Genomic DNA, 13,707 nt, shown 5'->3' with positions numbered 1-13,707 from the left:
AAAACCCAAATCTCACAGTCATTTGACTTTCAAATGATTTGGGGCTGTTGCCTAGTCTGGGAAAAAAAAGTGACTTACTTATGGTCTTTAAGAAGGGACAGCCTCTAGAAACAGACTAGGCAGTAAAATAAAGCATAATTGACTAAGTGGCTCAAAGGAAGGGGAGAAATGTAACTCAATAAGTAAAAGTACTAGAGAGATATGCAAAATTTGTGGGTTTCTTATGCCTGGCATTTTAGGATAAGACTGTGCCTTATTTTAAAATTGGACTCTTTGGCAGGATTACTCAATATCAGCAGCATTGAAGTTGGCTTTAGAACCATAATTTAAGGTGTAAATTAAGGTGACCTCAACTAGGATGAAATACCTTTAAAGAAGTTGAGATAAAATATGAGCCATTTTCAGGAAATGGAAGACAATTGGGAGCTGTTGAAAATGGACCAACACAAGTGAAAAGGGGAAATAAGGAAACAGATTACAGGACAAAAGCCTGAGCACCTAATTTAAAACAAAAATGGTTTTCTATGGTTTATGATGAGTGATAAACAGAGTCCACTGTGTGGCCATAAAAATATATCTTTAGCTTAGAAAATATGAGTCCCACTGTCAGCTTAATGTAGTGATTTAAGTTCATAGTCTTTCTCCTTGAAGGAGTTACAAGGCTGAAGTTACCATTCTAAATGATGTGCATTTGGAAATTATGAACTATGACCAAGAGGCATTAGTTTTTAGTGCAACTTAATCATGAATTTACCTATTTCCAGTTATTGTTTAGTTACATATTTCTTAGAGCAGCTAGAGTGGTGGAGTATTAATAGCTATAAAACTTTATTAAACTGGCATTAGACTTCTGAGAAAAACCCATAAAACTGGAAAGAAAGCCCAGCACTGGAGTTCTGCCTCCTCTGGCTCCAAGTCAAATTTGTTATAATAAAGTCGTTCAAAAGACTCAACGAGGAGCCAAGAAGGTTTATTGAGAAACCTTGTGGTGTTATAGCAGGAAATCTCTGATTCAGCTAGAAGACTAATGAGCATAAAAATCATAGGAAATCTGAGATAAAGCTTCCTAAAAAGCACTATAATGGCAAACAGTGATGTTGACTCTATTGACATATAAAGACAAAGCAAAAAAAAAAAAAAAAAAAAAAGACGAAAGAAAGACAAAAGAAAAGAAAGAAAGAAAGAGAAAGAAAGAAAAGGGAAAACAGAAAATAAACTTGAGGATGATAAAATAAACTTTCATTCAGTTTTCTACATCCATAGAAAGTCTAGGCAGCAGTCTCCAATCCCAAGGTCACTGTCTTATAAACATACTCAGGAAAGAGGAGAATCACAAATCACTGATTGTCAAGCAACATTAAACAAAGTGCAGGAGCCACAATATTTTAAATAGAGGAGCACAACTGAGAAACCATCAAACTGCAGATTCAGAACAAATACAAAAATCCATTTCTGTCTTCTGGAAATTTCTAAGGGGAAGCTGGAGGGAGTGGAGACCAGAAACCAACATTTCTGAGTGCGTATTGATATTAGATGCTCTGTAGCCTTGTTAGTCAAGATGTCATCCATGGGCCTCTGACACCTTTCTCATCTGGGAGTTTATTAGAAATGCAGAATCACAGACCCTCCTCCTTTGAACAAGATTCCAGGTGATTCTTAAACACATGAGACATTAATTGAGAAGCAAAGCTTCACATCACTTTTGTCATTAAGACTGATAATAATACTACCAGATGATGCTGTAGGGGCCAAAGGCGGGCGACTCCAAGATGAGCTACTTTGGTGCGAATATTATTTGGAGTTAAAAGCAATCCAAACTCACTGGATGCAAAAAGAAAGTCCTTATCTTCCCTTCAACTGCCTGCTTTATCAGGAAGAGAGCTATTCATAGAGATTCCTCTCTACCTGAGAAACTTACCTGCATAACAAGGCAACCTCTGTTTTCCAAACATCTCCTTTCCTTTTCCTGTTAATTGTCTTTCTCCCCTTTGTATCCTCAGATTCCTACCCCTGTCCTCAGGTCAAATAAGCATTATGTTGCCTGTCTTTTAATTTCTACCTCTGTGTGGATTCTGTGTACAAACACTAGTACATTTGATTTTCTCCTGTTTTTTAACATATTTTTTTAATGTTTAATTTTTTGAGAGTCAGAGACAGACAGAGAATGAGCAGGGGAGGGGGAAGAGAGAGTGGGAGACACAGAATCCCAAGTCTGCTCCAGGCTCTGAGCTGTCAGCACAGAGCCCCACATGGGGCTCAAACTCACACCGTGAAATCACGACCTGAGCCGAAGCCAGACGCTCAACTGACTGAGCCACCCAGGCACCCCTGATTTTCTCCTGTTAATCTATCTCACGTCAGTTTGATTCTAAGTCCAGCTAGAAGTACCTTGAAGGGCAGAGGAAACTCTTCCTCTCCAATATTACCTCTCACTTCAGAGACAGGAAAATAGAAACTCTAAGAACTGCCCAAATTTGCTCTGCTAGCCAACTCCAGAAATGCAATTCCAACTTAACTCAAATTCCTCTGAAAACAAAAATTAAAATAAGTGGAAATGCAATTTAAACTTAAATCATTCAAATTCTTCTAAAAACAAAAAAAAATGTTCTTTTTTTTTTGCTTTGCAATATACTTATATGTATTACATATATTTTATATTTATCAGTAAATGAAAACAAACAAAAAGGAACATTTATCAGATTGTGTTTCACTTGTTCTCATTTGCATTTCTCATTTGCATAGAGTGCCTACCAATTGCTTAATTGTGCTGTTGGATTATGAGTTTATTTGTGGAGTACTTGTTCTGTGTCCAGTGCTTTCTAAAATATATCCAGTCTCTTAGGATGATGGACAGACAGATGGGTTGAAATCTAAAATCAAAGTAAGACTAACACTTTGAAAAAAAAAGATTGAAAAAATAAAATATTTAAAATCTGCAAAAATAAAACAATTTTCTGTTTACAGAGCCATGGGGAGGGGGCGGGGGCAGATAGCCATTGTCCAAAGCAATCTGTCAGTCTAAAAATGGAGGTGGGGCTATCAGAGGGAAGAAACAAATGAACAAACAAACAAGACTCTGATAAAGTTCCTTTCCTGAATTTCAAATCTTTTTCTGGGCAAGACATTGACTTGTTGATTTTCTTTTTTTTTTTTTTTTTTTCTTTTATATTTTCAAAAAAAAAAAAGAATTTTTTTTTTTCTTCGCGCGAGCTCGACCCCCATCCCCTACCTGCTACCTGCACTGGCTCAATCCCCTACCTGCACTGACGCAGTGGTGAGATACCAGGGAGAGAGCGACTTGTTGATTTTCTAAAGCAGCATAGTTGCCACAGTTTCAGGACTACAAGTCCCCATTGTAGGCTATTTAGATAATAGCTAACTGACCAATCATCTCCCCTCTCCGCACAACAGTCTTGCAGAAAATGCTAGCACAAAGCAGAGAGGTTTGGGGTGATGACAGTAAAAAGATTTGTTAACGGGGTTTTTGAAGAATCAGACTGTATCGTTGTGGTAGGTTAGTGGCAGATATAAAACCCGCTTCTCCTCTCTTCATGAAGTAGAGTCTAGTTTCCCTTACCCTGAGCCTGAGATGGCCTTAGCTGTTTGTTTGTCCAGTAGCAAGTGATGTTCTGGGACATTGACACTTGGTTACAGAATTGTTGCACCTTCCAACAAGGGGCCTTTGAATTCTGGGAGACCTCTGAGCCACCAAGCAAGAGGGTGCCCTGCCTCATTCTGCCAGCTGAGGAGGCCACATGTAGATGCTTTAGTTGATAGTCCTAGCTAAACCCAGTCTCTCTGTCACCTTTCCCTCCTGGCTCCAAAGCTCCAGACATCAGTGTGAAAGTATATTGGACCTTAGAGCATGCTGGCCCAATGCCAGTAAATGGCCTTTACTATTGTGCACACCCCCCATTTCAACTCCTGATCCACAAATTAATGAAATATAATTAATGGTTATTGCTTGAAGCTGGTTAGCTAGTTTGGGAGTAGTTTTTGTTTTGTTCTGTTTTGTTTTAGAAATGCAGCAGTAGAGAACTAGAACAGCTGGAGTAACCAAGTCTATTTATAGGGAAGCCTTTTCTCTAGATCCACTTTCATCATTATGTTCATAGCAAAAGAAATCAAATAAATTTGCTAAGGAATAGATTTACTTTGCAAACATGTCAGGAATTTCAGAAATGTGTGAATTGATTATGCAGTAAACAACTAGTCAAGAATCGCTACCTTTGTTCACTGCCAAGTGTGCATTTACAGTGAGCGATTACAGCCCTCCCTACCCAAAAATGGAGCAAAGCAAGATTATTTGATGCAAGAATCTACCCAGACTATGCAGATGATTTAAAGCTTCCAACACTTCCTTTATGCAAAGAGCACCTTGAGTGTTCCAAAGCAATTACTGCAAAGATTACTGCAGATGAAATGAACCAGAATGCTGGATTTATCTTCATGTACACTTTTCCATGTAGTAAAATCTCTCCCATTTGTCTCTGCTCCTTTGACATTAGATTGATCAGTTAACTAGCTTTAGAAGCAAAAGATCAACTGGTTGACAAATTGTTCCCCTTGACTTCAAAGCACACGGAGGCCTACATTTTAGGCTTAATGATTTTAAATCGCCCTTCTCGTTACAACAAAAATGCATGATGGGACTTAATCAAATCTTTAAGCAGTTTGTAAAACACGGTTTGTTTGTGTATGTCAGAGGCATTAGGGTAATAAATGCATGTGGAGTGGATACAGGTCATAATGTCTTCTATGTGCACCGTGAACGTACAGCGTTCTACTGAATTAAACAGCGTCCCTTCTAACCAAGAGACCACAAAAATGGACTCAGCTATAAATTAAGCAGACCTCATTAGCCTGCCTTTCTGGGGGAAATGCATTCCTTTTTGTGAAACAGAGTGAAGTAAGATCTCAAGGCCTCACATAATAAGAAAATGGAAGATTCTACTTCCTAAAAGCAAAGCATCCAATGGTTTTAAATATGATTCATCCACCAATTTTGGGTCATGTTCAGGGAATTGAATATTAATAATTATAATAATATAATTTGTTTGTAGTGTAATATTAGTAATGTTATTGCAGTTATAATTATTAACACCAGCAATTACAGTTCTATTTAAGACAGTTTTCTTAAAATAATAGGGAAGGCAGACAACTTTTAGAATCTAATAAAAGTTAGGGACTTTTTACCAAAGAAAAGAATGCTTACATACAGAAAAACACACTGTCAAAGGGTTTATACGTGCCTGAACTTCATGTAAGGACCTCCTGGGAGGGGTGTTTGGTTTCTAGGTTAAGAATCTCAGGATATGTACATAAACTGAGCTGACTTTTAATATACTGTTTATTTCATTAATCAACTCCATGTACTAGATGTTATTATCTTCATTTTAGTGCTAGAAAAACCGAGTCTCTAGAGGTAAATGGGTGAAGGAATTGGGTTTGAATATCATGTTTGCCTGCTTTCAAAGCCCTTGGTCTGTGGAATAATGTTAATTAAATAGAGGCAGTAATCTTCCTTTGAATAACTGTTTTATGCGAATTCTAACCCTTCATCCTTGTTGAGATTGAGGACAGAATGGAGATGGGTAATGTAACCTCTCCTAATTCCCGGACAGTGGAAAACTGCCACATATTTCGATCAGTGGGGGAAAAAATGAAAAACAAATACTCATTCGTATCTTAATACATATATAAGTCGTCAGTAGGCACTTAGTAGATGATTATAATCTATCATTTGTTTTTTTTTAATTTTTAAGTTTATTTATTTATTTTGAGAGAGAGATGAGAGAGCTAGTGGTTTTAGGGGGAAAGAGAGGGAGAGAGAGAATCCCAAGCAGTCTCTGCACTATAAGCACAGAGCCCGAGGTGGGGCTCGAACTCACAAACTGCAAGTTCATGACCGGAGCTGAAACTAAGAGTTGGATACTTAGCCAACGGAGCCACCCAGGTGCCCCAATCTATCAATTATTTGTAATGGCTAAATTGTTTCCTTTTTCTAAGGATATTATTTTTCTCATCAATAAAAAAGAAAATGTTAAATATTTTAAGGCTTATGCAGTTATAAAACTGTCAGAGTTTTGAAATATAAATTGGGGCACAGGAGTGGGGGAGAAAGGAAGAAAGGAGGAGGTGGTGGGGAAAGACAGAGAAAAAGAAAGAGAGAGAGAGAATGCAAAAGAATAGACTTATCAGGGAATGCAGTGAGATCTATGCCAGGTTTGTGCTGGGGGCTTTCCTTCAGACAAAACCCCTTGTCTCAGGCCTGTCTAGCACTATTGCAAGCATCTGTTTTATGTTGACAAGGCTGTATTCACTCTGAATAACAAAAACATAGTTTGTCTTTTTAAAAAATGTTTTCTCCCTTATGCTATGGGACTTTGTATCTGAACCAGGGTAAACACTTTCTCCTACATTTTGCAATAACATTATTAGCACATATAAATCTACATGGTGGATCTCGTGATTAATCAGCTCTCTCTTCCTGGACTTTGTTGAAGAAGTGATAGGTAGTTCCCTTGGGTATTTTAGATGACATTCGGTCTTTATAAGCTCTTTTCTAAAACTAGGCAGGTTTTTTTCTTGTAATTACTACAATAATTGTAGATATTCGTGAAAAATGAAATGCTTCAGAATGAAAAATCAGTTAAATAATAAAAGCCACTTTATCAATGCCTTATACCAGTTCTGGTTTCTAGAAGCACCACTGTTAAGAATATCTTGCATATATGGCCCATATGTCTATCATAAATAGCTACAAACAATGGTTTATTATAAGCAAATATGTCAAAAAGTAAACATATATTGTGCAACATTTAATATACTTTAAGCAAATTCTCACATTTATAAACAAAGGTTTGTTACATTCTTTTTACTGGCTGTGTACAATTCCATTATATATACTCTATTATTTATTTGGTCCACCATTGAGAAGACATTAAAGTATTTTTCCTAGAACTTTACTATTACAATAAATACTTCAATAAACACCCTTGTGTGATACCTTTGTACTCTTGAGTAAATGAATGTAGCGTGTACATTTCTAAAAGTGGCTGGGTCAAAAATGTATTCTGTCTTCAATATACGTGTGTGTGTGTGTGTGTGTGTGTGTGTGTGTGCATTTGAAATGTTGACAGATATTGCTAATTTGCCTTGCAAAATGGTTATACCAATTTTCATTTCAACTAACCAGATGAAGCAGTGTCTGTTTTCCCACTTGGTCAAAATCCAGCAATACCAACTTTTTTCATGCAGAGCCAGTGATATTAGTAAATTATGGCATCTTAATGATTTCTACTGTTTCTTCATATAAATTATTAATGCATCCCTCATTCCCCTCACCTCTTAATAATTGCCAAGTATCTCTGTTTCTATTTTCAAATCATTGTTTTAAAACAATACATTACTTCTGGAGCACCGCTTCTATTTGCTGATTGTAATTTACACAGGAAGAATTATCCTTTTGGATCTTACAATTTCCATATTACTCTCTCTCGTCTCCCATTTATTTAGGCTGCTGCTTGCTAATATATTCATTTATATTCCATCCATTTCCAAGGCTGATTTGAAGTGGCATATGATAAAATAGCAGGCATAAAGAAAAATAGCATTGAAATGGAAGGAAAAAATATCCTTAAAAAATTAATATTGTGACTTTAGCAGTAAATCTAGTTTGGGGCTTCCTAGATACCAAGGCCAAAGGAGCAGTCAATGTTTTGATAAATGCATAGCCTATAGAAACAGAAAGCATATTATTTCATATGGAGATAAACCTTTTTTCCGATACTCAATTATTTAATGAATGTTTCAGGTAGACATTAACAATAGAACACACTGTGTCCTCAAAACTTATTGGCCACATAAAGCAGAGAATTTCTTTATAGGACTGCTTAAAAAAAGAGAGAAATATAACCTGAAAATGCCATTCAAAAGGCATTTCTTGTAAGACAGAAGAAGCTTAGCCATTACTATAAGATATTAACTTGAATATAAATCAATTTTATTATATTTAATATATTCCCTAAATGCATAGGCTCACTGCTATTGTTATATTGAATTTTAGGTCTAAAGAGAAAAATAAAAGTGAAATGTTTAATTGTCTGAGTAAAGGAATGGTGATGATAATTATGATAAAGATAATTATTATTTATCCTCATACAAATTGTACCTGCCTATTTTTGCCATTTGTATCCAATATCATTCTTTTTTTTCCTCATAGTACCACAAGAACTTCAGGTAAACCAACTGAGACAAATTTGGAAACATAAATAACATTTCCCAGCGTTAATTCACTCTAATCCCACTTACCAACTAAACGACATCATCACACCAATTCATCAATACCTGTGTTCATATTATCTTCAGGAGACAGATCTCATGTTTCCTAATCACATGGGTCTCAGTGTTCTCTGATGAATGCCCTGTTCCTTTCTCCCCCAATAAAGCTATCTTTTGATACTTTTCCATGTGCTGGTTGAAAAAGATGTTGACTTTATCCTCAATGGTAACTGTAGAAAAAACTAGGTAGAAAACCCAAATAAACTGAATCCTACCATTTGACAAATATATATATATATATACATATATATATACATATATATATATAATATTAATTATATTATATTTATGTATATTTATATTAATTATATTATAATTAATTATATCATATATGTGTTATCATATTATAACATTAATAATATTATTAATATAATATTAAATATATATATATATATATTTTTTAAGCCTCATGTATCTGCACCCATTGTATGCACTGGAGAGAGTCCAAACTCTAATCCACCCTTTGCTTGTATTTATTCCCATTTCCCTTGTAGCACTTCCAATCATTTTGGACTACTTGTCTTCTGAAAATACATGGCAGTCCTGCCTCCCAGATTCTTCTCCTGCTAGAATTTCCATAGAAAGAATCCTTATTGCCTAAAGCCCTTCTATGGTGAATCGGCAATTTATATTTATTATACTATGCAAAATGGCTTATAAAAATCTATTGACTTGATTGTGTCAATTGATGAATATATATATTTATTAATATATCTAGTAGAAGGTTCTATGAATTTAGCAAGCACTAAATAAATATTTCCTACACAAACAAGTAAGTTAATATTTCTTAAAGCTTGGAATTCTCTCTCTCTCCCTCTCTCTCTGCCCCTGCATCACTCCCTCTCTTTATCTTTCAAAATAAATAAATAAACTTAAAAAAAAAAAGATGTTTACAGTGGACAGAAGTAATAGTGTAGCCACTCCCATGGATGCCTTAGATCCATATTAAGAAGAACATACACTCACAAAATTTCATATATGGAAAGGAAATACATAATCCACCTAAGCTACTACTAGCAGATTCATACGTTACCACTCCTAGGGTTACTTGCATATAAACAGTAAACACAAAAGAATAATCTGAAATAAAAATAGATCAGACATAAGGATAAACCACACAGTATTTACTAATCAGAGACAAATGCACTAACTTAATAATTTATATTTGGATTGTTTACTCAAAAAAAAAAAAAATACTTGTGCCTGGGTGACTCAGTCAGTTAAGCATCTGACTCCTGATTTCAGCTCAGGTCATGATCTCACGGTTCATGAGTTTGAGCCCTGTCTTGGGCTCTGCACTGACAGCATGGCGCCTGCCTGGGATTTTCCCTCTCTCTCTCTCTACTATGTCCCCCTCAAAATAAATAAATAGGCTCAATTGTATGGGGAAAAAAAAAGTCTACTGACTTTTCTTCACCTTCACTATTTTACATTTAGCCCAACCAAAGCTTTGTACCACCTAGGTAAGTATGGTAACTTTGGAGCTTATCTCCTAACTCCCAGCCATGTGCAAGCCACACTGAGGGGTCCTTCTGAAATGCCAACTAGATTATGTCACTCTTCCTCTCACAGCCCACCATCTACTACTACCCATCTCACACAGAATAAATTCCAGCAATCCTTACCTTGGCCTCTAAAACAGTAGATCATCTGGACTCTTGAGACATCTCTCCCTCTCCCACTTCTTTTCCCATCTCCCACTAGCCACACAGCCTTAATTTTTTTAAGTTTATTTATTTATTAAGAGAGAGAGAATGAGCACACGCAGGGGAAAGGCACTGAGAGAGAGAGAGAGAGAGAGAGAGGGAGAGAGAGAGAATCCCAAGCAGGTTCTGTGCTGTCAGAGCAGAGCCCCATGTGGGGCTCAGTCCCACGAACCGTGAGATCATGACTTGAGCTGACATCAAGAGTCAGATGCTTAACCACTTGAGCCGTCCAGGGGTCCAGTCACCTCGATTTTTAACCCTACAAACTGTATTCTCATTTTAGGACTGCTGCATTGCTCCTCTGTAATACATCCATACATTGCTCCCTACCTCATTTAGGCTTCTATTCAAGTAGAGGTTTTTCAGAGATATTTTCTCTGACTGTCCTTTATGGAACAGTATGTCCTCCAACGCTTTGGCTCCTTGCCTGCTTTAATTATCTTTATAGCACGTACTTGTTTACTTTCTGTTTCCCCCCAATTAAAATGCAAGCTTCATGAGAGCAGGGAATATTTCATATCTAACTAACTATTGTTCCTGTGCTTAGAAAAGTGCCTTACCCACGGTATGGCATTCTGTAAATATTCACCGAGGAAATGAAAAAATGCCTTTCAGAGCTCTTACACTGTTAATATGCATTACAGAAAATAAAATGAAGCATAAAGATCCAAGAGAAGGGCATGATACTGGCTGCTTACTAACGATTTGGACATGGAGCTATCTTGCAAATTCTTTCACATTTATCCACCTGTTCAGCAGCTATTTACCTATCATGTCCCTACCAACTTAGCATGGAACCTATCCTGTTTTGAACACACTTTGGGAATTACTCTTATAACAGATACCAAGGAAAGAGAAGTATCCCTACTTTGGGACTTGCAATAAGTTGGGTTGAAAGGGAATGGAAGTGGTCTGCAAGCCTGTCTCAGTGACTGTCTCCAATTGGGAGACGAGGTGACTCTGGACTCTGTAGTCAAGAGAAAGCTAGAATAGAAAATCTGTCTAAAGCCAATGAGCACACTCTCAGAAGATAGCTGTTAAGATTATTAAAAGGAATGATGCTTAAACTGCTAAAATGCAAGTCGTGACAGAGAAATGGACAGATGTGTATATATAATATATAATTATATATTATATATATAATTTATTTTTATTTATTTAAGTTTATATATACTGTTATTTATATCTGTATCACTAACTAATTTATCCTGTTGGTTTTGTTTCTCCAGAGAATCTAGTCTAATAGAGAAGTTAATAGAAGGAGAAAATATAATACAAAGGAACCCAGATCATGAATCAGATTTCCAGTTTTAAGTAAAAAACTTCATTTAGATCCATAACCAGGGAGCAGTTAGAAAATTCCATAAAAACTTTGGAGGCCATTGCTTCTCTAGCCAGTTGGAAGTGACTTCTGAGGGCTGTGGTTTCAATAACACGCTCTATATTCATGGATAGAGGAGAAACACTCATGAGAGACAGAAGGGACCAAACAGTAGGAAAAAAAGAAGAAAGAGAGGAAAGCAAAGAGGGAGATAGAAAGGGAGGAAGGTGGGAAAGATCCAGTAAGTGCCACAGGGTTCTCTACTCATTTTCTCCTGGAAACTTCTGAGATATGTTTCAACAAGAGCTGGCTATTCTCAAAATTCTGTATTTATTTTTCTTCCTCGGGAGATTCAAATAAAATTGCAGGGTTGAGGAGAGGGGGTTGCATTTAGTTTCCATGGAAATATCGCCGATTCCACAGTGGCACCTCTATCATGTCTTAATCAGCATGTTGTTAATAAGATAATTGGATGCTGCATTATAAATATGAGCAATGAGAGAAAAGCAACACGTGGCAGTGGGAGATTTGTGCGGAAGTCATTCAGCCTCAGAGAAGAGCAGGGGCCAGATGGGCCTGGATGGACTCTGTCCCAGGCTCATCACTGTCCCGCTGCTGTGTGCAGCACCTTGCCCAGAGCAGGGGCGCTGAACTGCAACAAATCAGGGTTTAGATCCAGATTCTGCCAAATAGCCCTGTGACCTTGGGACATTCATCACACTCTCTGGGCCTCATATTTTATTTAAACTTTGGGATGAAGATAATCATGCCTACCATTGACAATGCTCCATGATTATTAAATAGCATAAGAACATGAGGTGCTTGGCGGGTGGATGGAGCATATTTGGTATTCAATAAATGTTAATTCACCCTTCCTTTCCTGAGAGATTATTTTTTTCACTTGTTCAATTATTAATTTATTCAACAAATATTGACTGACCACCTCTAGGATGTGCTAAACACCGAGGATAAGATGTTGAGGTGGAAGGAAAGGGAGAAGGCAAAATCCAGTCATTTATGACAGAATTATTATTATTATTAGTAGTAGTAGAAGTATTGCTATTATGGGGGTAGCAGTTCGTATTTGTGGAGTTGTTGAGGCTCCAATGCCCTGGGGTGAGAAGTGGGTCATTTCACTCTGATGACAAAAAGTGGCTCTGCACTGTCATGATGTTGCTTGTCTCATCTAAAATACTTTTGTGTTCCTGACAAGTTCCCCAGACTTATTCTGAGGCCTGTTATGTGTACCAGTGCTTGGCACTGAGATGACAGCACAGAACTAGAAAGGTACGATCTTTGCTCCCAGAGGCTTACAATCTATTTTTACAACCCTGGTCTGGTACCTTGCATCTAACACAGATGCATCTACATCGTTGGGTTTAGTTGGAGACCATTCATTTTTGTTGCTCTATAATATTTCATTGTTGTGAGTGCATCATGATTTATTTATGTATTCTACTGCCAGGCCTTTGGATAACTTCCAATCTCGGACTATTACCAATAAGGCCACTGTGAGAAATTTAATACAGTGCCTGTATTTTGGTGAGCATATTATGAATTTTTTTGATTATATATCTAGGTGTAGAAATATTCATCGAGGGTATACATATGCGTATGTTGAACTTTGGTAAACAACTGTCAAAGGAACTGGTGGTAGCGGTGTGGAAGAGTGTCCTACATGACCTTCACATGACCTTCCATTAAAGGGTTCCACTTGCTCCACATCCCAACAACAGTTGGTATCATCAGACTTTACCATTTTAGCCACTGTCACTGGCTAGTAGATTACTGAGATTCAAATTTGTATTTCCATGACAATTGGAAGGCATGTGTTCATATGTATTCATGTGTTGGTTATCTATTTGCATAGCTTTGTTTTTCAGAATATTTTAATTTTTTTTTGAGAGAGAGAGAGAGAGAGAGACAGAGACAGAGACAGAGACAGAGTGTGAGTGAGAGAGAGAGAGAGAGAGGGAGACACAGAATCCAAAGCAGGCTCCAGGCTCAGAGCTGTCAGCACAGCACCTGACTCAGGGCTCAAACTCACAAACTGAAAGATCATGACCTGAGCCTAAGTCAGACACTTAACCAACAGAGCCACCCAGGCGCCCTGGCATAGCTTCTTTTGTAAAGCACTTGTTCAAGTCTTTTGCCCCTAGTGAGTTGTCTTTTTTTCTTACTGATTTGTTGGCCTTCTTTATGTATTCAGCATTCACAAAGTATGCGTTGGATACATGCACTCAGAGTATCTTTTTCCCACTCTGTGCCTGGCGTTTTCACAGTTCTAATGGTCTGTTTTGACAAATGGAATTTCCTAATTTTAACAAGATGTAAGAA

This window comes from Panthera uncia (genome assembly GCF_023721935.1).
Source record: "Panthera uncia isolate 11264 chromosome E2 unlocalized genomic scaffold, Puncia_PCG_1.0 HiC_scaffold_20, whole genome shotgun sequence".
NCBI classification, from domain to species: domain Eukaryota; kingdom Metazoa; phylum Chordata; class Mammalia; order Carnivora; family Felidae; genus Panthera; species Panthera uncia.
This window is presented reverse-complemented; position numbering follows the sequence as displayed.